Here is a 25,705-nt window from a genome sequence, read left to right on the forward strand (position 1 = left end):
ATTTAGGAGGCCATAATGGCACAGTGTTTATTAAAAACGTAGAGTAGGACCCCCCACATGAGATTGCCTTGGCGCGGCGGGGTGGCTCAATTGAATTGATCAATTTTTTTGCCAAATATCTCATTTTGAATACAGTTAGATATTATGTGCATATGCACTTTATGTTATGCGTTCTAACCTTAAGCAGCGCTGGCTTCTTTTTTTTTATATATATATATATATATATATATATATATATATATATATATATATATATATATATATATATATATATTTTGTGGTGTAGTAACCACTGAGTTCGCTAGGGGGGCGCTGTGTGGATGTCCCAGGAGAAAGGATGAATGGCAGATTACTGAATGGCTGTTATGTATCTCAAAGTGGGTGGCTTTGGGATGGAGAGTTATATATTGATCAGCAGTGATACTGCTGAGGTGTTGTTTCATTGTGTAAGGGAGAAGTCTCCAGGTAACTAGAGAGATGGGCGGACCTGGTTACCTACAACCCACCCAGGGGGTGTGTTTAAAGCACTATTGTAAAGAGTGTGTAAAGGCTTGAAGGACCTGTGATGAGGTCAGTCATGTGACCCGGTGGGCGTGGCTATGGACCATATAATGTGGCCAGGGTAGGTCACATGGGCGTGAATGCTGGGACCTGGTTGGTCCAGTGTGGAAGGTCCCGTCTGAGTGAGATGGGACTGCCTTCTGACAGCAAGTGAACGCTGTGTGTAATGGCTGCTCGTGCCTGGTAATTCCTTGGATGGAATGGACGTCTGCCGCATGATGGTGAAGGAACCATGAGTGACCCTGACGTGGGTGAGATAACACTGAGGCTGAAGAGCCTGTGTAATGGACATTAGCTTGACCTGGATGATATAAGGATAACCAGAGTGAAGCTATAATGGACGCTATGCTATATAAATGAACTTTATGTTGCTTCTGTGGTTTATGCTGCTAAATAAACCGCATGGACTATGATGTTTTATGGAAAACCCTGTGCCGGATCTGGTTTTGTGGCTGCAAGCGAGTGATCCCCTACTACTTACATGACAGCGCTACCTCACAATATATATATATATCTATATATACTGTATATATATATATATATATATATATATATATATATATATATATATATATATTGAACTGGGGTCATCATACATAAGGGGTGAGCTGGGGATATCTTACAATATATATGGGGAGAACTGGTGCCTTCACACTATATGTATATATACTGTATGGGGCTGTGGGACCATCATACTTTATATATGAGGGAACTGGGGTCATACTATATATATGGGGGAACTAGGACCATCCTACTATATACACGGGGGCAACTGGGGCCAGCAAACTATTTGGTGCAGTGGGGACCTTTATACTATACATACAGGGCAGTGGGGCCATCATACTATACAGTTGAATCCAGAAGTTTCCATACACAATATAAAAAGGCACATATGACCTAAAATGGGAAAGGTTTATTGTGATTTCATGTCAGATAGAGAAAAACATGCAGATTTGTGGTTTTGTACAGTATATAGTGGATATAAACTTCTGGTTTCAACTGTATATACATAGGGGGCAGTGGGGATTTCATACTATATACAGGGAGCAGTGGGGACCTTCATACTATATATAGGGGGCAGGGGGACCTTCATGCTGTATATAGGGTCATTGGGGACCTTCATTCTATATTTAGGGGCAATGGGAACATCTTATTTTATATAAGGGCTATGTAGCCATTTTACTATATATAGGGAGATCTGGGGTCCTCAATGTATAATAAAGGGCTTTGGGGACCATCATATTTTGTTTAGTGGTATGTAGGGCCATCATTCTGTATAGTCAGAGCTTTGTGGGCACTCAAAGGACATTATTTGTTATAAATGGGGACATTGTTAGTTTTGATAGGGGCACTCAGGTTCCATTATTTTTTTTTTAAAGACTTGGTTCTCTGCTCCCATATCTCTGTAGTAAGCTTCGTTCTCCTCCCATATCTCTGTAGTAAGCTCCGCTCTGCTCCTATACTTCTGTAGTAAGCTTGGCTCTGCTCCCATATTTTTGTAGTAAGCTCAGTTCTGCTCCCAGAGCTCTATAGTAAGCTCCGTTTTGCTCCCATATCTCAGTACTAAGCTACATTCTGCTCCCATATCTCTGTAGTAAGCTCCGTATTGCTCCTATATTTCTGTAGTAAGCTCCGTATTGCTCCCATATCTCTGCAGTAAGCTCGGTTCTGCTCCCATATCTCTGTAGTAAGCTTGGTTCTGCTCCCATATCTCTGTAGTAAGCTCTGTTCTGCTCCCATATCTCTGTAGTAAGCTTGGTTCTGCTCCCATATCTCTGTAGTAAGCTCTGTTCTGCTCCCATATCTCTGTAGTAAGCTCGGTTCTGCTCCCATATCTCTGTAGTAAGCCCTGTTCTGCTCCAATATCTCTGCAGTAAGCTCAGTTCTGCTCCCATATCTCTGCAGTAAGCTCGGTTCTGTTCCCATATCTCTGTAGTAAGCTTGGTTCTGCTCCCATATCTCTGTGGTAAGCTTGGTTCTGCTCCCATATCTCTCTGGTAAGCTTGATTCTGCTCCCATATCTCTCTAGTAAGCTTGGTTCTGCTCCCATATCTCTGTGGTAAGCTTGGTTCTGCTCCCATATCTCTGTGGTAAGCTTGGTTCTGCTCCCATATCTCTGTGGTAAGCTTGGCTATGCTCCCATATCTCTGTAGTAAGCTTGGTTCTGCTCCCATATCTCTGTGGTAAGCTTGGTTCTGCTCCAAATCTCTGTAGGAAGCTCGGTTCTGCTCCCTTATCTTTGTAGTAAGCTCGGTTCTGCTCCAATACCGCTGTAGTAAGCTTGGTTCTGCTCCAATACCACTGTAGTAAGCTCGGTTCTGCTCTCATATCTCAGTAGTAAGCTCGGCTTTGCGCCCATATATCTGTAGTATGCTCCGTTCTGCTCTCATATCTCTGGAGTATTCTCCATTCTGATCTATATCTCTGTAGTAAGCTCGGTTCTGCTCCCATATCTTTTTGTAGTAAGCTGTTCCCATATCTCTGTAGCAAGCTCCATTCTGCTCCTGTACTTCTGTAGTAAGCTTGGTTCTGCTCCCATATCTTCGCAGTAAGTTCTGTTCTGCTCTCATATTTAAAAGCAGACTTCCTGAGCTGTCATGTTACGTCAAGGGGAATGGTGTATGAATCGCCAGATATTCAGAGAGATCGTGGGGTTATGGGGTCTTCCTCAAATAGACCATTTTGCCACGAGAGAGAACAAGCAGGTGCAGAGATTGACCTCCCTGAAATATAGCAGATCATCCGGAGATAGTGGATGCCCTTCAAGCTCCATGGCAGTTCAAGCCAATAATGCTGTTGCCACTGGTCATCAGAAAGATCAGGGAAGAGAAGGTGAGAATAATCATGATCGCACCGATCTGGCCCAAGAGACCGTAGTTCTCCTGGCTGCGGGCCATGTCAATATTGGACCTGTGAGTCCTCCCCTCGGTCCCCAATCTGCTCTCTCAAGGTCCATTACTTCATCCTCAAGTGGAGGGTCTCCAGTTGACGGCATTGAACTTGAGAGGCAGTTATTAAGAGGGTTTTCGGAGGGACTAGTTTAACACGCTCCTGCAGAGAGTAGAAAAGAATCTATGACAAAGATTTATCATAAGGTATGGAGGAAATTCCTAGAGTTCCATACGGATACCTTCTCTAGTGAAGTTCCGATAACAGCTATTTTAGAATTCCTGCAGAGGGAAAGAGAGCTGGGCCTGTCTGTTAATATGCTAAAAGTCCAGATATCTGCCTTGGGGGCCCTTTACGGTTATAATGTAGCAGGGAATAGGTGGATCTCTTGGTTCATCTCAGCCTGTGAACGTATTAACCCGGTTCACATTTCTCGAGTTCCCTCCTGGAACCTAAATCTGGTCCTGGGTGCCCTAACGGGTCCTCCCTTTGAGCCTTTAGAGTCTGTCCCACTGAAATACATATCATTAAATACAGTCCTTTAAGTAGCACTGACATCAGCTAGAAGAGTTAGCGACATCCAGGCACTGTCCATAGATCCACCCTTTCTGTTAGTATCTCCGGACGAATTAGTGCTGAAACCAGATCCTTCGTATCTTGCTAAGGTAGCAGCGAAGTTTCCCAGGTCACAAAAGATCTTTCTTCCCTCCTTCTTTAGTGATCCCTCCACTCCAGATGTGAGGAAAGCCATCCTGAAGTGCATAGATAGATCTATGGCCTGGAGGCAGAGTAGTGCTCTGTTTGTATCCTTTCAGGGCCACAGAAAAGGGTATGGAGTCACGAGGAGCACTTTATCTCGTTGAATCAGGAATGCAATTTGCCTGGCATACTCTGCAAAAGGCGAAAGTTTCCTGGAGGGTATAAGGGCGCATTCAGCTCAAGCTGTGGCATCCTCCTGGGCAGAAAGAGCAGACGTTCCAATTGAGTCTATATGTAAGGCCGCAACGTCGCGACTCCGTCCACTTTCTATAACCACTACAGACTCTATCTTTCATCTTCTTCTGACCTAGTCTTTGGCAGAGCTGTCCTCAGCACGGTTGTCCCTCCCAGGTGATGGTTCTTTATAAATCTCTCATGTGGGTGCTGTCGTGGCAAAGAGTATAAAGCCGGATTACTCACCGGTAATGCTTTTTTAATGAGTCCACGACAGCACCCACTCACTACCCTCCCTAAGTTAGATGTAAATAAAAGCACATAATGGTGGTTGTATATGAAATTGTATATAGAATTGTATATCGTAGAATGTGGTTCCTGGATATAAAAGAATATATTGCATTTTGCCTAAATACTTGGGCGGTTCCTCTGATAATCTGAAATCAAACTGAGGAGGAGAGGCGGACCGCCCCTTTTATTTCTGTAGGTTTCCTGTTCCTATGGGCGGATCCCTCTCTCATGTGGGTGCTGTCGTGGACTCATTAAAAGCGCATTACCCGTGAGTAATCTGGCTTTTTCCTGTTTTCGTATGATGCAACCCATCTCTAGCAAGAAGTCCATCATACAGGAAATTCACTCCATGGACAAGAAACCCAAAACATTGCTCACGGCACCATCGACAAAGCCAGTTGTTTACCTGTAGAATCCTGTTCAATCTCCTTGCTCCATGTCCATCCACTGGGAGGATGGATGAGAAGGTGACCTTCACTCCCAGTTCCTTCACTTTCCGGCCCAGGTCTTCAAAGTCTCTGCCTATAGTTTTCACGTCCTTTTTTGCTGTGTGATTTATAATAATAATAATAATAAATTTTATTTTTATAGCGCCGACATATTCCGCAGCACTTTACATTTCAGAGGGGATTTGTACAGACAATAGACATTACAGCATAACAATAATCACATACAGTAGATTATAACAAATAACAAGAGGAGTGAGGGCCCTGCTCGCAAGCTTACAGTCTATGAGGAAAGAGGGAGACACGAAAGGTGGGTGGTAACAGTTGCTCTGATTGTACGGACCAGCCATAATGTTAAGTGTGTAACAGTACAGACACAGAGGGCTAATGGATGCATAAAGCATGTGGGAACATGATGCTGGGAACCTGGTTATGGTAAAACTTTTGGCTCTGCCACACAGGGATAGGTTAGGTTAATGTGTTGAGGCGATAGGCCAGTCTGAATAAATGCGTTTTCAGGACACGCTTAAAATTGTGGGGATTGGGGACTAATCGTATTGACCTGGGAAGTGCATTCCAAAGAATTGGCGCGGCACGTGTAAAGTCTTGGAGACGGGAGTGGGAGGTTCTGACTATTGAGGATACTAACCTCAGGTCATCAGCAGAACGGAGGGCGCGGGTAGGGTGGTATACTGAAACAAGGGAGGAGATGTAGGGTGGTGATTTGTTCCTTCATGAATAGATATGGGCAGTCATCTTTAGCACTGAAGAGTCTTAATACCCTATCAGACACATCTTTGATTTGGGCACCTGGAAGACAGCATAGTTCTCGTGAAGTAAGGTTCGGTCGGCAGTTAGCGGCTTCTGTTTCCCTGTGTAGGGAATCCCCCCACGACCACCACCATCTCCTTCTTCACCACACAGCTTCGTTTTCTCCCTTCAAGAGGCTTCTGATTTCTTACAGGGTTGTTCGTTGTGAGCAAAGCACTTTTTTGATGCACATCTTCATAATTGGCCTGAGTGAGAGCCTGGTAGCGGTTCTTTAGCAGTATGGGTGCTGACTGCCTCCTCATCCTCCTGCTTCTTTGGGTCACATGCTTCCAATTTTCTTCTTCTGCAAGTACATTGAAAATTGCTCCTCTTCGAATATTCTGAAAAGATTTTTCTACTCTGTCATTATCTTCTGCAGGAACACTGAAAAGTTCTTCTCTTGGAACATTCTGAAGCAGTTCTTCTGCTCTGTCGAGGAAATCTTTCTTTGATTAACTTCAGTGTAGCTATTCTCTCCTGAATACTTTTCATCCTATCCTCTAACAGATTCACAAGCTTGCATTTGTGTCACGTAAAGCTTGTCTTTTCCTCTGGCAATCCTGTAAACATATCGCACACATTGCAGCACACCATATGGGTAATATCCTTGTCCATATTGAACAAAACAAATTTTCTGTGGAATCACTGTAAAGATTCACACGCCTTTAGGCTGTTACCTTAACAGCACGTGGTTCGACGATTTCATCCAAGCAGCTTGATCCAGCTACACCCATAGATCGTCAGACTCGCGACCACTCTTCCCAGAATGCGCCAGGAATATGCAAATTATCTCCCACAGCCTTCAATTCCTGGTTTGATGATTTCCTCCAAGCAGTTCGATCCAGTTACACCCAAAAATCCTCAGACTCGCGGCTACAGAAGCAAGGACTGGGGGAAACTATATGCAGATGGGTAAGGAATTGGTTAAATGACCGGAAACATAGAGTTGTCATAAATGGTATGTTCTCTAAATAGGATATAGTCAGCAGTGTGGACCGCAGGGATCTGTGCTAGGACCGATTCTCTATAACTTCTTTATTAATGACCTTGTGGATGGGATTGAGAGTAAAGTGTCAGTCTTTGCTGATGACACCAAACTGTTACGCTGGCGGAATGCACCAAATAATATAGATGTTAATGAAGTGCGTTCGCAGCAGGGGTCCACCGTGCAGCGAAGGAAACTGCTGCTAGACAATGACTGATAGTAGTACGCTCGGGTTACCTCACCCGGAGTGTGCGAGGCGAACCCTGTTACTTCACGAGGTCGCACTAATATAATGTGAACGCAAACGATGTGGTGACAGAACTCTGCCCAGAGGCATGGAGTCAGAGTCTTTCTAGACCCACTTGCGCACAGAGCCGCTGCAGCGGCGCTAGAAAGTGACGCTAGGAAAGTGCTGTGCCCTGTTAGCTGTCACAGGGTGCAGCGGATAGACTCGTACCGCCCAGAGGCACGGGAGATATGGCGGCACTATGGCGCTAACCTTTGTTCTGGACTGGAGCACTGTGGCACATGCTTTGCCACCATGAGGCTCTGACTCAGGCTGAACTGACCCTGATACATACGTATCAAAGGAAGGGATTATTTAATGAGTCAGTCCCCAGTTACATGCATCTGTGATCACTCATAAAAGTCTCAGCAAAAGTCTATCTTAGCGCATGGCCGAGCGGCCATGCGAACCTTTTATAGTAGCGTTCTTCCGGGACCTTCCTGACCTTCCTGATGGTCCAATCCAAGCTGGAGAAGGACCTGAGCATGTGACCTCTGATCTCCAATGAGAGATCGCCCCACGGGCATGCTCAGTGGACTGACAGGAGGACTTAGTCTCTGGAGTAGCTCGCTGCTGACCAACATGCATTGCTATAGCTGGACCAGAGGTGGCAGCAGCAACCAAACCTAGTATGCTGGTGTGAGCAGAGCGCTGGGATCGACAAGTCTGCTGAGCAGGCTCTACTGCGGCTGGAGAGAAATGGGAGACCGACGAAGGCAAAGCTCGGGATTCCTGCTGTGCAGTGACAGGAACTCGACGCCTAACATTACCTCCCTTCCTAGGGCCACCTCCTCTCTGAGTCTCGCTATGTTCAAATGCCGCAATAAGGTGCCGAGCGTGGATGTTCTCCACTGGCTCCCAGGTCCGAGCCTTTGGACCATGACCCTTCCAATCCACCAAATAAAACTTTTTGCCCTGCCTTTTACCTTGCATCCCACAATGGCATTAACCTCAAACTCGTCCGAAGACAAGTCTGATGTCCCGGCAGATGACTCGGAGAACCGGGACATGTGAACAGGCTTAAGGAGGGACACGGGGAGGTGTCAGCGATAGCCAAGTGTGGTGGAAGGGCCAGGCGGTAGACCACTAGATTGATCTGCTCAAGGACCTTGAAGGGGCCAATATAGCGCAGTGCAAACTTAGTGGACTCGACCCGCATCCTGATATTATGGGCAGAGAGCCACACTAAGTCGCCAGGGGCAAACGTCGGAGCGGGACACCGATGCGTGTCGGCAGATGCCCTCATTCTCTCCTTAGAGGCCCGGATGGCATCCTGAGTGCAGTCCCAAATGTCCCGAGCCTCCACTGCCCAGTCTGCCACCCTGGAATCAGTGGACGACACTGGTATCGGGACAGGGACGCGCGGATGCTGGCCGTAGTTAAGGAGGAACTGGGTCTGACCTGTGGAATCGGCTACAGCGTTGTTCAGGGCAAATTCTGCCCACGGTAGTAAGGATGCCCAGTCATCCTGCCTGGCCGAGACAAAATGTCGCAGGTATGTGACCAGGGTTTGGTTAGCTCTCTCAACCAACCGGTTCATCTCGGGGTGATAGGCAGAAGACAAATTTAGCTCAATACTGAGCAGACTGCAGAGTTCCCTCCAAAACCGGGACGCAAACTGGGGACCCCGGTCACTAACTATCTTGTCTGGCATACCGTGCAACTGAAACACGTGTTTTATGAACAACACCGCCAGGCCTCGGGCAGAAGGCAGCCGCGAGAGTGGCACCAGCTGCACCATTTTAGAAAAATGATCGATGACCACCCAGATGACCGTGCTGCCACTGGACTCGGGCAGACCGACCATAAAATCCATGCCGACCATCTCCAAGGGTCTGTCCGCCACCAGTAGGGGGTAAAGTAGTCTAGCCAGTCTCTGCCTAGAGGACCTATTCTGGTTGCAGGAGACGAATGCCCGAATGTACACTCCCGCATCCCGAGCCAAATGCGGCCACCAATATGTCCTTGCCAGGAGTTCCGTGGTCCGCTTCGTCCCAAAGTGACTGCCCACCCTAGACGCGTGAGCCAACGAAAGGACCTCTGGCCGCAGGCGGGTAGGGACAAAGGTCTTGCCCGGAGGCACTGACTCGAGAGCAACCGGAGCCATAGTCCACAGACTCTCGGAGGGGACAATTAGCTGAGGCTCAGCCTCCTCCTCCTCAGCTGACACCACAGAGCGAGAGAGGGCATCAGCCTGGATGCTATTCTCACAGGACAGAAAATGCAGGGTGAAACGGAAACAGGAGAAGAAAAGTGACTATCTGGCCTGGTGAGAGTTCATGCGCTGGGCCAATTGCAAGTACACCAGATTTTTATGGTTGGTGTACACCTGAAAGGGGAACCGAGCTCCCTCCAGGAGATGTCTCCACTCAGAGAAGGCCAACTTCATTGCCAGCAGCTCCCTGGCCCCGATGGAGTAGTTTCTCTCCACCGGTGAAAAGGTCCTGGAGAAGAAGAAGCAGGGATGCTTCCAACCTTGATCATCCTTCTGAAAAAGGACTGCTCCAGCACCGACGGACGAGGCATCTACCTCTAGGATGATGGGTTTATCCACATCGGGACGGTGGAGGATAGGAGCGCCAGCAAAGCGGGTCTTGATGGCGGAGAAGGACTCGGAGACTTGGTCCGACCATACCTTGGGATTGGCTCCCGTTTTGGTGAGGGCGACCAAGGGAGCCACCAAGGTGGAAAAGTGGGGGATGAACTGGCGGTAGTAATTAACGAACCCCAAAAAGCGCTGCACCGCCTTAAGGGAGTGGGGTTCTTGCCAGTCCATTACCGCCTGCAATTTGGCAGGATCCATAGCAAAACACTGGGCCAAGATGATATAGCCCAGGAACGGCAAGGACTCCTGCTCAAACTGACTCTTCTCCAACTTGGTGAATAGAGAGTTCGCTCGCAGGTGGTCGAAGATCTTGCAAACGTCTCTCCGGTGGGAGGCCAAACCTGGAGAAAAGATAAGAATGTCATCTAAATACACCACCACTGAGGTGGTGAGCATGTCCCGGAAGACATCATTCACAAAATCTTGGCAGACGGCTGGGGCATTACAGAGGCCGAAGGGCATGACCAAATACTCATAGTGGTCATCCCTGGTGTTAAAGGCCGTCTTCCATTTGTCCCCTTCGCGAATATGTATCAGGTTGTAAGCCCCCTGTAGATCTAGCTTGGAGAAGATCCTCGCCCCACGCAACCTGTCGAACAACTCAGATATCAGGGGCAGAGGTATTTGTTCTTAACGGTTATAGCGTTAAGACCCCTTTAATCAATACAAGGACGCAGCTTTCCACTCTTCTTCTGCACAAAGAAGAATCCCGCCCCCGCTGGTGACACTGACTTCCTAATAAACCCTCTTGCCAGGTTCTCTCTGATATATTGTGACATGGCCTCCGTCTCCGGGAGAGACAGGGGATACACGCGACCTCGAGGAGGCTCCGCACCTGGCAACAGATCTATAGGACAGTAGTAGGGGCGATGGGGCGGAAGGGTCTCTGCCACCTTTTTAGAGAATACGTCCGCGTACTGTTGGTAGTGCCTTGGGAGCGCGGAAAGATCCGCAGGGACCTCGGTAGAGGCTACCTGAATGCACTCGCTCACGCATCTACCCTCTCAGGACTTGCTCCAGCCAAGTATTCTCCCCGAGGACCACTCTATGTGAGGAGAGTGGCAATGTAACCAGGGAACTCCTAGGAAAACCTGATCGATGCCCTCGGGCATAATGAGGAGAGACAAGGTCTTGTGGTGGGATGGCGACAGCGGTAGCCTAAGGGGAACAGTCTGATGTGTAATTTGGGAGGACAGAGTCGAGCCGTTCACCACCCTGATGGTAACGGGGTGAGGTAGTAGCACCAAAGGAACTGCGTGCCGTTGGGCGAAGGCAGAAGACATAAAATTGCCCTCCGCCCCGGAGTCCACGCAGACCTCTACCTCCAAGGTGGACGCTCCACTCTCTAACATCCCTTTAAAGGACAGCTTGGAGGAGAAAGCTCCAGTGTCTAGTAGGCCTCATCCAATTACCATTAGACGCAGGCGTTTCCCGACCGCTGTGGGTAGCTGTTGGCCAGGTGACCACGCTGTCGACACTGGAAACAGAGGATGGAGGTATGCACCGAGCGGGACTTGGAGCCCGTGCGAGACACCTCCATGGCCTCAGGAGGCATGATCCCCTGATCAGGAGGTTCCAGCGGTTTAGAAAAGATGGAAGCCAACTTAACACTCGATCTGGACTGGGAGCGCTCCATGCCGCGCTCTGTGAAACGGAGATCTATGCGGGTGGAGACGGTAATGAGCTCCTCCAGATTAACGGGGACCTCCCTGGTAGCCAGAGCATCCTTGACGTGCTCCGCTAAACCCCTCTAGAACACCGGAATGCAGGGCTGTGGAGTCGGTAAGCCAAACCAGCGACTCCGACTCCTCAATTTCCCTTACACCGACTCCAACTCCGACTCCACGACTCTGACTCCCACATATATTGCTTATATTTAAGTGAAAAATTTATTGTAGTACAATGTGAACATCAGACATTTAATCATTTTTATGATCCAATAATCAAGATATTTAGATAGAACATAATATATATTTATTGGAATACAACGTTAGAACACAAAAAACTGTAATAAATTGTAAATATGTAATACACTATGTAATATCTATTACATATATAGTTTGGACACACCTTCTCATTCAAAGAGTTTTCTTTATTTTCATGACTATGAAAGTTGTAGATTCACTGTGAAGGCATCAAAACTATGAATTAACACATGTGGAATTATATAATTAACAAAAAAGTGTGAAACAACTGAAAATATGTCTCTTATTCTAGGTTCTTCAAAGTAGCCACCTTTTGCTTTGATTAATGCTTTGCACACTCTTGGCATTCTCTTGATGAGCTTCAAGAGGTAGTCACCGGAAATGGTCTTCCAACAGTCTTGAAGGAGTTCCCAGAGATGCTTAGCACTTGTTGGCCCTTTTGCCTTCACTCTGTGGTCCAGCTCACCCCAAACCATCTCGATTGGGTTCAGGTCTGGTGAGTGTGGAGGCCAGGTCATCTGGCGTAGCACCCCATCACTCTCCTTCTTGGTCAAATAGCCCTTACACAGCCTGGAGGTGTGTCTGGGGTCATTGACCTGTTGAAAAATAAATGATGGTCCAACTAAACGCAAACCGGATGGAATAGCATGCCGCTGCAAGATGCTGTGGTAACCATGCTGGTTCAGTATGCCTTCAGTTTTGAATAAATCCCCAACAGTGTCACCAGCAAAGCACCCCCACACCATCACACCTCCTCCTCCATGCTTCACGGTGGGAACAAGGCATGTAGAATCCATCCGTTCACCTTTTTCTGCGTCACACAAAGACACGGTGGTTGGAACCAAAGATCTCAAATTTGGACTCATCAGACCAAAGCACAGATTTCCAGTGGTCTAATGTCCACTCCTTGTGTTCTTTAGCCCAAACAAGTCTCTTCTGCTTGTTGCCTGTCCTTAGCAGTGGCTTCCTAGCAGCTATTTTATCATGATCGCCTGCTGCACAAAGTCTCCTCTTAACAGTTGTTGTAGAGATGTGTCTGCTGCTAGAACTCTGTGTGGCTTTGACCTGGTCTCTAATCTGAGCTGCTGTTAACCTGCGATTTCTGAGGCTGGTGACTCCGATGAACTTATCCTCCGCAGCAGAGGTGACTCTTGGTCTTCCTTTCCTGGGGCGGTCCTCATGTGAGCCAGTTTCTTTGTAGCACTTGATGGTTTTTGCCACTGCACTTGGACACTTTCAAAGTTTTCACAATTTTTCGGACTGACTGACCTTCAATTCTTAAACTAATGATGGCCACTCGTTTTTCTTCACTTAGCTGCTTTTTTCTTGCCATAATATAAATTCTAATAGTCTATTCAGTAGGACTATCAGCTGTGTATCCACCAGACTTCTGCACAACACAAGTGATGGTCCCAACCCCATTTATAAGGCAAGAAATCCCACTTGTTAAACCTGACAGGGCACACCTGTGAAGTGAAAACCATTTCCGGTGACTACCTCTTGAAGCTCATCAAGAGAATGCCAAGAGTGTGCAAAGCAGTAATCAAAGCAAAAGGTGGCTACTTTGAAGAACCTAGAATATAAGACATACAGTATTTTCAGTTGTTTCACACTTTTTTGTTAATTATATAATTCCACTTGTTAACGTGTTAATTCATAGTTTTGATGCCTTCAGAGTGAATCTACAATTTTCATAGTCATGAAAATAAAGAAAACTCTTTGAATGAGAAGGTGCGTCCAAACTTTTGGTCTGTACTATATACAGTGGGGCAAAAAAGTATTTAGTCAGTCAGCAATAGTGCAAGTTCCACCACTTAAAAAGATGAGAGGCGTCTGTAATTTACATCATAGGTAGACCTCAACTATGGGAGACAAACTGAGAAAAAAAAATCCAGAAAATCACATTGTCTGTTTTTTTTTCATTTTATTTGCATATTATGGTGGAAAATAAGTATTTGGTCAGAAACAAGCAATCAAGATTTCTGGCTCTCACAGACCTGTAACTTCTTCTTTAAGAGTCTCCTCTTTCCTCCACTCATTACCTGTAGTAATGGCACTTGTTTAAACTTGTTATCAGTATAAAAAGACACCTGTGCACACCCTCAAACAGTCTGACTCCAAACTCCACTATGGTGAAGACCAAAGAGCTGTCAAAGGACACCAGAAACAAAATTGTAGCCCTGCACCAGGCTGGGAAGACTGAATCTGCAATAGCCAACCAGCTTGGAGTGAAGAAATCAACTGTGGGAGCAATAATTAGAAAATGGAAGACATACAAGACCACTGATAATCTCCCTCGATCTGGTGCTCCACGCAAAATCCCACCCCGTGGGGTCAGAATGATCACAAGAACGGTGAGCAAAAGTCCCAGAACCACGCGGGGGGGACCTAGTGAATGAACTGCAGAGAGCTGGAACCAATGTAACAAGGCCTACCATAAGTAACACACTACGCCACCATGGACTCAGATCCTGCAGTGCCAGACGTGTCCCACTGCTTAAGCCTGTACATGTCCGGGCCCGTCTGAAGTTTGCTAGAGAGCATTTGGATGATCCAGAGGAGTTTTGGGAGAATGTCCTATGGTCTGATGAAACCAAACTGGAACTGTTTGGTAGAAACACAACTTGTCGTGTTTGGAGGAAAAAGAATACTGAGTTGCATCCATCAAACACCATACCTACTGTAAAGCATGGTGGTGGAAACATCATGCTTTGGGGCTGTTTCTCTGCAAAGGGGCCAGGACGACTGATCCGGGTACATGAAAGAATGAATGGGGCCATGTATCGTGAGATTTTGAGTGCAAACCTCCTTCCATCAGCAAGGGCATTGAATATGAAACGTGGCTGGGTCTTTCAACATGACAATGATCCAAAGCACACCGCCAGGGCAACGAAGGAGTGGCTTCGTAAGAAGCATTTCAAGGTCCTGGAGTGGCCTAGCCAGTCTCCAGATCTCAACCCTATAGAAAACCTTTGGAGGGAGTTGAAAGTCCGTGTTGCCAAGCGAAAAGCTGCTCTAGAGGAGATCTGCATGGAGGAATGGGCCAACATACCAACAACAGTGTGTGGCAACCTTGTGAAGACTTACAGAAAACGTTTGACCTCTGTCATTGCCAACAAAGGATATATCACAAAGTATTGAGATGAAATTTTGTTTCTGACCAAATACTTATTTTCCACCATAATATGCAAATAAAATGAAAAAAAAACAGACAATGTGATTTTCTGGATTTTTTTTTCTCAGTTTGTCTCCCATAGTTGAGGTCTACCTATGATGTAAATTACAGACGCCTCTCATCTTTTTAAGTGGTGGAACTTGCACTATTGCTGACTGACTAAATACTTTTTTGCCCCACTGTATATATATATATATATATATATATATATATACTGTGTATATATATATATATATATATATATATATATCACTATGACATCCCAGCTAAGACAAAGCCTAGATCCTCAGGCTACATTCACACCATGGGCATAGCCAGGATCAAACCTGGGGGGGGGGGCAAAACCTCATACTGTTCCACAGAACCTCATACTGCACACCTCAGCTGCTGCAGGACCTCATACTGCACACCCCTACACTTTAAAATGAAGCCTGCACCTTAAGAAGATGTGGTGATGAATACAGTCTATTTATTTCAACTATCAATTGATGTTGATATGTTACTGAAGACGAGCAATGCCTGTCCTGGGCGTCCTTTTGGGCAGCTATGAGGTGTACCTGACTGGTGCTAAAAAAAAAGAGTGTTAGTCTGTGTGTTATCCGGCTTTCATTCTTTTTGGTACAGATACTATATGGATAGACAGATATGGATAAATGGATTGATAGAGCAGATTTGTAATCTGCTTTTGCTATTGAAAACATTATCTATGAGCTCAAAAACCTTTCAGGTGATGCGTTTTTTTAAAAAGCTGATCTGCTTTTGCAGCTGAAAAACGTATCCTCAAAAAACGCAGGAAAAACGCTGTGTGTGAATGTAGCCTTAGATCAGGAATAGAACAGCCATTTATAGGACATTTCATAACTTTCCCAAATTCCTATGAAAAAATATTCAGCACATTCTGCATTGAATTACTGTACCCAATTTATTATATATTTTAGGAGTCGGTCCATTTATACCAACTCCGACTCCACCAAAATGAGCATCGACTCCGACTGCACAGCCCTGCCGGAATGAGCATCTTGTCAGGCCATTCCAGTTCGGAAGCCAGTGTCCGGAACCGGACGGCGTAATTGCTGACCGAAAAGGAACCCTGTGTCAGTGCTAACAACAGCAGCGCGGTGTCATCCGTGACCCGTGGCCCCAGAAAAACCTGTTTCAGGGAGACCAGGACCTGGGAGGCACTCTGTACCATGGGGTCACCACGCTCCCACAGTGGGGTGGCCCATTCCAGAGCCCTGCCCGACAGGAGGGAGATGATGAATCCCACCTTAGCCCTTTCTGAGGGGAATCGTTTGGCCAACAGCTCAAGCTGGATAGAGCACTGGCTTACGAGACCCCTGTAGGAGGCGCTGTCACCCGAGAACTTGTCAGGCAGCGGGAGACGGGACAAAGCGCAGGTATGGACGTGGAGGCACGGGAGACAGCTTCTGCAGCTGCCTGAACAGCGACCGCAGTGACATCTGCAGCTGAGGCTGATCGCTCGAGAGCTTGACAACCTGCCCTCCAGCTGTTGGACATATCTCTGCAGACGCTGCTCGTCCATCATTGCTAGTCAGACCCTGTCGCTAAGATAATGTTAGGCTGGCGGAACGCACCAAATAATATAGAGTTAATAAGGTGTGTTCGCAGCCTGGGGTCCACCGTGCAGCGAAGGAAACTGCTGCTAGACAATGACGGATAGTAGTACGCTCGGGTTACCTCACCCGGAGTGTGCGAGGCGAACCCTATTACTTCACAAGGTCGCACTAATATAATGTGAACGCAAGCGATGTGGTCACAGAACTCTGCCCAGAGGCATGGAGTCAGAGTCCTTCTAGTCCCACTTGCGCACAGAGCCGTTGCAGCGGCGCTAGAGAGTAATGCTAGGAAAGTGCTGTGCCCTGTTAGCTGTCACAGGGTGCTGCGGATAGATTCGTACTGCCCAGAGGCACGGGAGATATGGCGGCACTATGGCGCTAACCTTTGTTCTGGACTGGAGCACATGCTTTGCCACCATGAGGTACTGACTCAGGCTTAACTAACCCTAACACATACGTATCAAAGGAAGAGGTTATTTAATGAGTCAGTCACCAGTTACATGCATCCGTCATCACTCATACAAGTCTCAACAAAAGTCTATCTTAGCGCATGGCCGAGTGGCCATGCGAACCTTTTATAGCAGCGGTCTTCCGGGACCTTCCTGATGGTCCAATCTGAGCTGGAGAAGGACCTGAGCATGTGACCTCTTATCTCCAATGAGAGATCGTCTACGGGCATGCTCAGTGGACTGACAAGAGGACTTAGTCCCTGGAGCAGCTCGTTGCTGACCAACATGCGTTGCTATAGCTGGACCAGAGGTAGCAGTAGCAACCAAACCTACAATGCTGGTGTGAGCAGAGCACTGGGATCGATACGTCTGCTGAGTAGGCTCCACTGCGGCTGGAGAGGAATGGGAGACCGACGAAGGCAAAGCTCGGGATTCCTGCTGTGCAGCGACAGGAACCTGACGCCTAACACAAACTATGTAGGATATTAAAATTTGACCTTAATATTGCAAAATGATCTGAATAAGATGACTGAATGGGCAAACACTTGGCAAATAAGATTTAATATAGATAAATGTGGAGTAATGCACTTAGGACAGCATAATCCTATTGCTGCATATACATTAAATGGGAGTATACTTGCGATGATACAGTGTGGGCCATTTATATGGATACACCTAAATAAAATGGGAATTGTTGGTGATATCAACTTCCTGTTTGTGGCACATTAGTATATGGGAGAGGGGAAACGTTTCAAGATGGGTGGCGGCCATTTTGAAGTCGCCCATTTTGGATCCAACTTTATTTTTTCCAATGGAAATAGGGTCATGTGACATATCAAACTTATTGAGAATTTAACAAGAAAAATAACAGTATGCTTGGTTTTAATGTAACTATATTCTTTCATGAGTTATTTACAAGTATATGACCACTTATAAAATGTGTTCAAAGTGCTGCCCATTGTGTTGGATTGTCAATGAAACCCTCTTCCCCCACTCTTGACACACTGATAGCAACACCACAGAAGAAATACTAGTCTAAGGGTACAGTTACACTTAGCGATGCACCAGCGATCCCGCCAATGATATGGATCGCTAAGTGGTCGCTACTGAGCTGCCACACAGGCAGATCTCACCAGCGACATAGCGGGGGTCGGGGGTCGCTACTTACCTGTCAGACGCGGCGATCCTGGCGTCCTCCCGCCCGCGTCCACGCGTCGCTCGTCGGCGCCACAGGAAGTGGCCGACGAGGAATGGTCCAGGGAGTTCTCGCGCGACCAACGATGAGCAGCGGGGGAGCCGGTCGGAGGTAAGTATCACATGCAGCGATATCGCTAGCAATATCGCTGCAACGTCACAAAATCGGTGATTTTACAGCGATATTGCTAGCGATATCACAGTGTGTAACGGGGGCTTAAGAGGGTCAGATTCCTTGTAGAAATGCTCGGACCTGACACCCATAATGTGGTGGTGCACCATCTTGCTGGAAAAACTCAGGGAACATGCCATCTTCAGTGCATAAAGAGGGGAACACATCATCATTTAGCAATTTCAGATATAAAGTGGCATTGAGATTTCCATTGATGAAGAATGGCCCCACTATCTTTGTACCCCATATACCACACCATACCATCAATAATGGGTGTCAGGTCCGAGCATTCCTACATGAACAGTTTCCTGGAAAGTGGATTGGTCGTCGTGGACCAGTTAAATTTCCACCAAGGTCTCCCGATCTGACCCCCTTAGACTTTTATCTTTGGGGTCATCTGAAGGCAATAGTCTATGCTGTGAAGATAAGAGATGTGCAGCATCTGAAACAACACCCTGGAAGCCTGTGCTAGTATTTATTCTGTGGTATTGCTGTCAGTGTGTCAAGAGTGGGAGAAGAGGGTAGCATTGACAATCCAACACAATGGGCAGCACTTTGAACACATTTTATAAGTGGTTATAAACTTGTAAATAACTCATGAAAGAATAAAGTTACGTTAAAACCAAGCACACCATTGTTTTTCTTGTGAAATTCTCAATAAGTTTGATGTGTCACATGACCCTCTTCCCATTGAAAAAAATAAAGTTGGATCCAAATTGCTGACTTAAAAATGGCTGCCATGGTCACCACCCATCTTGAAACTTTTCCCCCTCCTATATACTAATGTGCCACAAACAGGAAGTTGATATCACCAACCATTCCCATTTTATGTAGGTGTATCCATTGAAATGGCCCACCCGGTAGATCTAGAGAAGAACTTGGGCATTCTCGTTACAATTAAGCTGAGCAGCAGTACTCAAAGTCAAGCATCAGCTGCAAAAGCAAAGAAGATTTTAGGATATATAAAATGATAAAATCCTGCAATCCCAATGTATTATTACCCCCTTATAAATCACTGGTGAGGCCATATCTAGAATATGGGACACAATTTTGGGCTACACATTTTAAAAAGGATATTCAGAAGTTAGAATCAGTTCAACGACGGGCAACTAGATTATTACAAGGGATGGAGGTCTCTCATATGAGGAGAGGTTGGAAAAGTCGGCCTTGTTTAGCTTAGAAAAAAGGCACCTCAGAAAAGCTCTCATTTACATGCATAAATATATGTGTGGCCAGTACAAAACACTGGCACATGACTTGTTCCTTCCAAGGACCATGCTGAGGACTAGGGGGCACGCATTACGGATGGAAGAAAGGCGATTCCTGCAGCTAAACAGGAAAGGGTTCTTTACAGTTAGAGCAGACTGTGGAATGCCCAACCACAGGAGGTAGTAACAGCAGACACTGTAACAGCTTTTAAAAAAGGACTGGATGATTTCCTTAATAGACATAACATTGCGAGTTATAGTTAGATTAGTGACAAAAAGAACAGTTGATGGAGAAAGGTTGAACTTGATGGACCTAGGTCTTTATTCATCCTATGTATCTATGTATGTTTGGGGTCATTGTCCTGCTGGACCTACTACATGACCAACTACTATACAAACCCCAGCTGTCTGACCCAGACACTACATTTCAACCAAAAATCTTTTGGGAGTCTTCACATTTCAAGGCTCCCAGGGCCACAGGCAGCAAAACAACCCCAAAATATCTTTGAACCTCCACCATATTTGACTGTAACCACTGTGTTCTTTTATTTGAAGGCCTCATTCCATTTACACTAAACAGTAGAATTATGTGCATTACCAAAAAACTCTATCTTGATCTCATCTGTCCACAAGACGCCTGCTGGCCCTCTACAAATAGTGATGGCCAGCTGATATGATAACCCAGCAAAAAAAAAAAAACGTTCAATATGTCTGATCATGTCTCACACACCACATGTCCAGATAAGATATTAAAATAATAAAACAACATTTCCTGTGGAATGTTTTTTTCAGCATTGAAAACAATGTAAATGTGCAAAAACGCATCAAAAACACTACATCTGAACATAGCCCAAGGTGTGGAGGAGCATTTTTTTTCTTATTTATTTTGCCTTATATACAAGTCATTATCCTGGAAAGAATGTTTCTTAACTTTTTTCCAGTCAAATCCATTTTAAGTGCTGTTTTGTATATTTTATTGTCAGTCCATAAAAGCGATGTAATACTCTGACAACACTCTTCCCAGCAGCGACCTGGGATTCATGCTGTTCCCTTATTTTTAGACCCCCCTACAGACTTCCGGGGAGGGCCGCCAGAAAAATGTTCGAGTTTCCCCATTCTCTTCCAATATTCTCATTACTGGGGTCGAGCACTCGAACAATACGAATTGCTCGACTGGACTAACGAGTACCTGAGCATTTTAGTGCTCACTCATCACTACTAGTTATGTCAGATAGTAGGCAGGCAAACATTTTTAGGTTTGGGTTAATCTCAGCATCAGAGTTTTGAACAGGTTAACAGTAACATGCGATGAACTATTTTCCAAATACATAGTATTGTCGTAGAGTAAAAGACCTTAAAACTGGGGCAGATAGCTGAGATCTGAAGCGAGCGGAGTACAGAGATGTAAGCTAGGAGGAAGCGCTAACTAGTTAGATCGAACTATGTCTTCAGAGATACATTCGTACAAAGCTATAAGAGATGAAAATGTTTTGCAGGTGCTTCAATGTGTTTAGAAAAGCTTGTCATCAGATGCAGGAGTCGGCTCGTGATCCTCAGAACTGGCAGCATGCTAGTTCAAAGTCTTGCTGCAGGATGTGGGGTCTTGGTGAGGTTTTGAAGAAACAAAACATGTCCTTGGAGCTACAGAACACAGAGATCAACAACAGGGAGCTTTTTCCTCTAGTGGCCTCACGAAAATCTTAGATTAAACTCAACGTTATTTAGCTGTAATTAATAACGAAAAGCAGCCTCCATAAGCCGCACGAATAGGCCACAATTGAACCTATAGCAAATACAGAGCTATATATTAGTGAATTTGGTTCTCTATGTATGCCAGTATTTTTATACTGCATGTGATTTTTTTGTTTTTGACCAAAAATACTGCCTGATTTACATGTCATTGATTTTTCACATACGCAAAAAAATGGTCGGAATGTCATCCATGTTTCAAACTTGGGTTTCATCAGTGTTTGGTACATGTGTCAATTTCTGCCAACAATGTTTCTTTATTCACATATCAGTATTTTTGTTTTAACAGTATTTGTAAGCCAAAACCAGAAGTGTCTCCAAAATACAGAAAATATGTCAATCTTGCAATTATAGTTTTTCTCTTTAAGTTTCATTCTTGGTTTTGTCATACAAATGTGAAGGAGAGAATGGCTAATGAAATCAATTATTAATGTTACATAAGCTATTTCAGATGTAGTGTGACAAGATGGTGTCTGCATTCTGGTGGAACACCTGGAAGGAATCCTTGGAATGTCAAGTGGATACACCAAGAGACTATATATGGAGTCGACCTAACATGGACCAATCACAGACTGACACCATTGCTAATCAGGAGTTGTGCGACGCCCTTTTCCTGTCTGTTACATGATCTTTTGTACTAATAAAGTTCAGTTCAGTGCCAGCTCTCGCTGAGAGAGGACCCCGCATCTGACTTTGTCTGGTGTAACTCTTCTAAGCATGCACTCTGCTCATATTTGTCAGGTCAAGAACAGGCAATCACTAAAGATCTCACCCCCACACAAACACTGATGTAAAATACTGACCAATTACTGACATATGAATGAGGCCTTAATCACATATGAAGAAATAAATACCTTACGTACAAAGCTTCTGTTATTCATTGCAGTCTAAGGCCTGTTTCACACTTCCGTTTTTGTGTCCGCCAAACGGATCCGTTTCCGTTTTTTTGACGGAAACTGATGCAAACGGATCCGTTTTTTTAAAAACGGATCCGTTTTTTTGACGGATCCGCGGTAACCGTAATGGAAGTCTATGGGACAAAAAAAAACGGATCCTGCAAAAAATGGCGGATCCGTTTTTTTACGGAAAGCAACGGATTTTGACGGATTTGAAAAAACGGAAGTGTGAAACAGGCCTAAGGCCACGTTCAGTATTCTGTCAGTATTTTACATTAGTATATGTAAGCCAAAACTAGAAGAGGAACAGTCAGAGGGAAAGTATAATAGAAACCCGTCACCACTTCTGTATTTTTTATATAAATACTGATATAAAATACTGACCAAATACGGAACGTGTGAATGTTGCCTTAATCTCAGATTGTACACTCTTTGGCATATGTGTGATTTTCACAGACCTATAGACTTGTGTGGGTAATTTCCATCTGTGATACCCATAAAAAATGGACATGTCTCTGATTTTTTTTGTCGACATGTGATCCTCAAAAAAACACAACATCTGAACAGCTCCAAAGATCATAGTGGATACATGTTCTAGCCATCAAAATTACAGGTAGAACAAGTATATGAAAAAGGCAAGTCTGAATGGGTCTCACTCTGTTTTACTTTTCTTAGTTACTAATATAAAGTATGATATGTTGGTATCTGACTGCTGGGACCGCCTCCCAAATAGTAGGCATTACAGAAGACCTGTCACTTTCCATAGTTATGCAATTTTTGTTTCTTACCTGGAGTAAATGTTGCTGTTCTCCTGAATCTGATTATGTTTCTCTATTGTCGCTGCTCTTCTCCATTCCAAGGATATGGGTCTCGACTCATCAAAGCTTTTATGCCAAAAAAGTAGGGTAAAATCTTTGAAAAGTTGAAAAATTTCTCACAAATTGGAATTGAGGCAAAATTTTGAGAATTTGGCTCTTTCACTCTAGTATCTCCCAGCTCCACCAAAATGGGCAAAACTGGGTTGGCATGGAGGCAAGGCAGAGGCGTGATGCCACGGCTCATCTGATTTATGACAAGCTGTGGCATTCCCTACACTAGAAATCTAAGGCTATGTGCACACGCTGAGGTTTTTGCTGCGGTCCCGCTGCGGTTTTGGCCGCAGCAGAACTGCAGCAGTTCTGCAGACAGTGTACAGAAGTATGTTATCCTATGGGATTTACATTCTGCTGTGCACATGCTGCGGATTTTTAACTGCAGAAAAGCTGCGGTTTTGAATCTGCAGAAAGTATTGACATGTCAATTGTTTCTGCGGATTCTGCTGCGGTTTGCCACCTATTCCATTGTCCAGGTGGCAAACCGCAGATAAGAATCCGCAGACCAATCCGCAGTGTGTGCACATAGCCTTACTCTAGTCCCTGACTGAAATAATATTTCTTGCGTGGCGCACAGATAAAATCGACAGTCTTGATGAATCAAGGTTATCGTCTTTTCTTCCCGTATATAAATTTAGTCTTCTTAGTCAACTGGTAGTGGCTGAAGAAGACACACAGAGATGAGTTGAAGATTATGCCCATTTTGATTAAAAAACAACAACTAGATTACCTGTATGGAAGAAGAGACCATATCTCATGAATATAGAGGAGGAGGAACAAAGAAAAACAACACTAGAGTGAGAAGAACTGTGGCATTTACAGCAGGTAAAAAAATTACCTTATTTTTCGGATTATAGGACGCTCCGGATTTTAAGAAGTACCCCAAATTTTGAGGAGAAAAATAAGAAAAAATGGTGGTGCTCATAATTCATGCGTCTTATTGCTTACTGGGGGTGGTGGCTGCAGTGAAGGGGGTCCCAGGGTCGCTACTGGAGGAGGCAGGAGTGGGGTGATGCTGCAGGCCGCAGGTTGGGATGAGGGATTGTTCCTATGTGCGGCGCGCTGCTGCAGATTTCTGGTGCTGCTGTGGGTGTCCGGTGCTGCTGCCCAGTGCTGCTTCGGGTGTCTCTGGTGCTTTGGGTGCCCGGTGCTGCTGCCTGATGCTGCTGCAGTGGTCTCCGGTGCTGCCGGGGCTCTGCCGATATTTTGTGAAAGGCCAGAGCCGCGGCAGTTCCATGGTTTCCTGTGCGGTGGACTGCGGAAAAATGGTCGTCGGGGCGGTGCATGCGCAGATGGAGATCTTGGCACCAAGATCTCAGCACGACACCACCGCAATGCCGGACACCCGCAAAGGCGCTCTGCACATCGGGCCACCCCCCTCATCCCAGCCTGCAGCATCGCCCCACTCCTGCCTCTGCCAGCAGGAACCTCTCTTCACCGCAGCCACCACCCCCGGTAAGCAATAAGACGCATGGATTATAAGAAGCACCACCATTTTATTAAAAAAAAAAATTCCTATTTTTCTCCTCAAAATTTGGGGTGCGTCTTGTAATTCAGGGCATCTTATCCGAATAATACGGTGCTTTAAAAAAACTAAAAAAACTTGCATTCCCTATAAAATGGTAACTTCCTAAACTGCATGTTCCTGTGTTATTCCTCCTGCACGGTGAACACAAACAGAAGAGGTCTCCGTGCAAGAACAGTATATGGGCCCTCTGCAATCCTATAGCATCATAATGCACAATTCCACCTGCTTTGGAGCTGCATGTGGACCCCTTGCCTCTTGGTCTATGTGCAGCTGCATAGGTTGCACCAATGATGTGTCCCCCCTGAATTATTGCACACATTGACAATTAGGTGTTACCATAGCTTTTGTCAATGGGTTTTAGCCTCAATAGTGATTGGCGAGCACTAAAATGTTCGGGTGCTCGTTGCTCGGGTCGAGCAAATTGGAATGCTTGGGTGCCCAACCAGAGCAACCAGCCCAATGGAAGGCTATGTGCACATGCTGCGGATTCACCCGCGGATTTGTATCTGCGGATCCGCAGGTAAGATGACCTGCGGTTTTACCTGCGGAATGGCCTGCGGTTTTCCCCTGCGGTTTGCCACCTGGACAATGGAATAGTTGGCAAATAGCAGCAGAATCTGCAGAAAGAACTGACATGTCAATTCTTTCCGCGGATTCAAAACCGCAGCATGTGCACAGCAGATTGTAAGTCACATAGACTTACATTGTACTGTACACTGTCTGCAGAATTGCTGCGGACCCGCAGAGGACAAATCCGCAGCAGAATCCGCAGCGTGTGCACATAGCCTAAGTCTATGAGAAAACTAAGCATTTTTGCCGCGATCCCCCCCGGAGGTCTTTTTAGAGTCTAAAATCGTCTGAAATCGATGGGAACAGTGCTCAAATGCCATGGGAACATCATGAGGAGTACCTCTGGAAGCATTTCTGACTCCCAGGTCACAGCTGTGAGCAATGTTGTCAGAGTCTTAAGCCACTTTTACAGGTGCACACTAAAACATACAAAAACTAAACCAAAATGAATTTTCCTGGGAAATATGTTAAGGAACATCCTTTCCAGGGTAATGATTTGTATGTAAGGCAAAATAAAGAACCCCCCCAAAAAAATGTACCTCCACCACATGGGCTTTGTTCACATGTAATGTTTTTGATGCGTT

The 25,705-nt window shown here is 45.6% G+C and overlaps 1 long non-coding RNA gene across 1 annotated transcript in view; it reads left to right on the forward strand.

Annotated features, from left to right (window-relative positions):
- The window catches only part of LOC141097185 (uncharacterized), a 41,826-nt gene extending 19,885 nt beyond the window's left edge, over positions 1–21,941 (forward strand). The window contains exon 2 of the long non-coding RNA XR_012233868.1: positions 21,698–21,941. This is a non-coding gene — a long non-coding RNA (uncharacterized lncRNA). The remainder of the gene's footprint in view (positions 1–21,697) is intronic.
- The last annotated feature ends 3,764 nt before the right edge of the window (positions 21,942–25,705 follow it).

This window comes from Dendrobates tinctorius, unplaced genomic scaffold (genome assembly GCF_039654945.1).
Source record: "Dendrobates tinctorius isolate UK_male_01 unplaced genomic scaffold, ASM3965494v1 ptg000083l, whole genome shotgun sequence".
Lineage (NCBI taxonomy): Eukaryota > Metazoa > Chordata > Amphibia > Anura > Dendrobatidae > Dendrobates > Dendrobates tinctorius.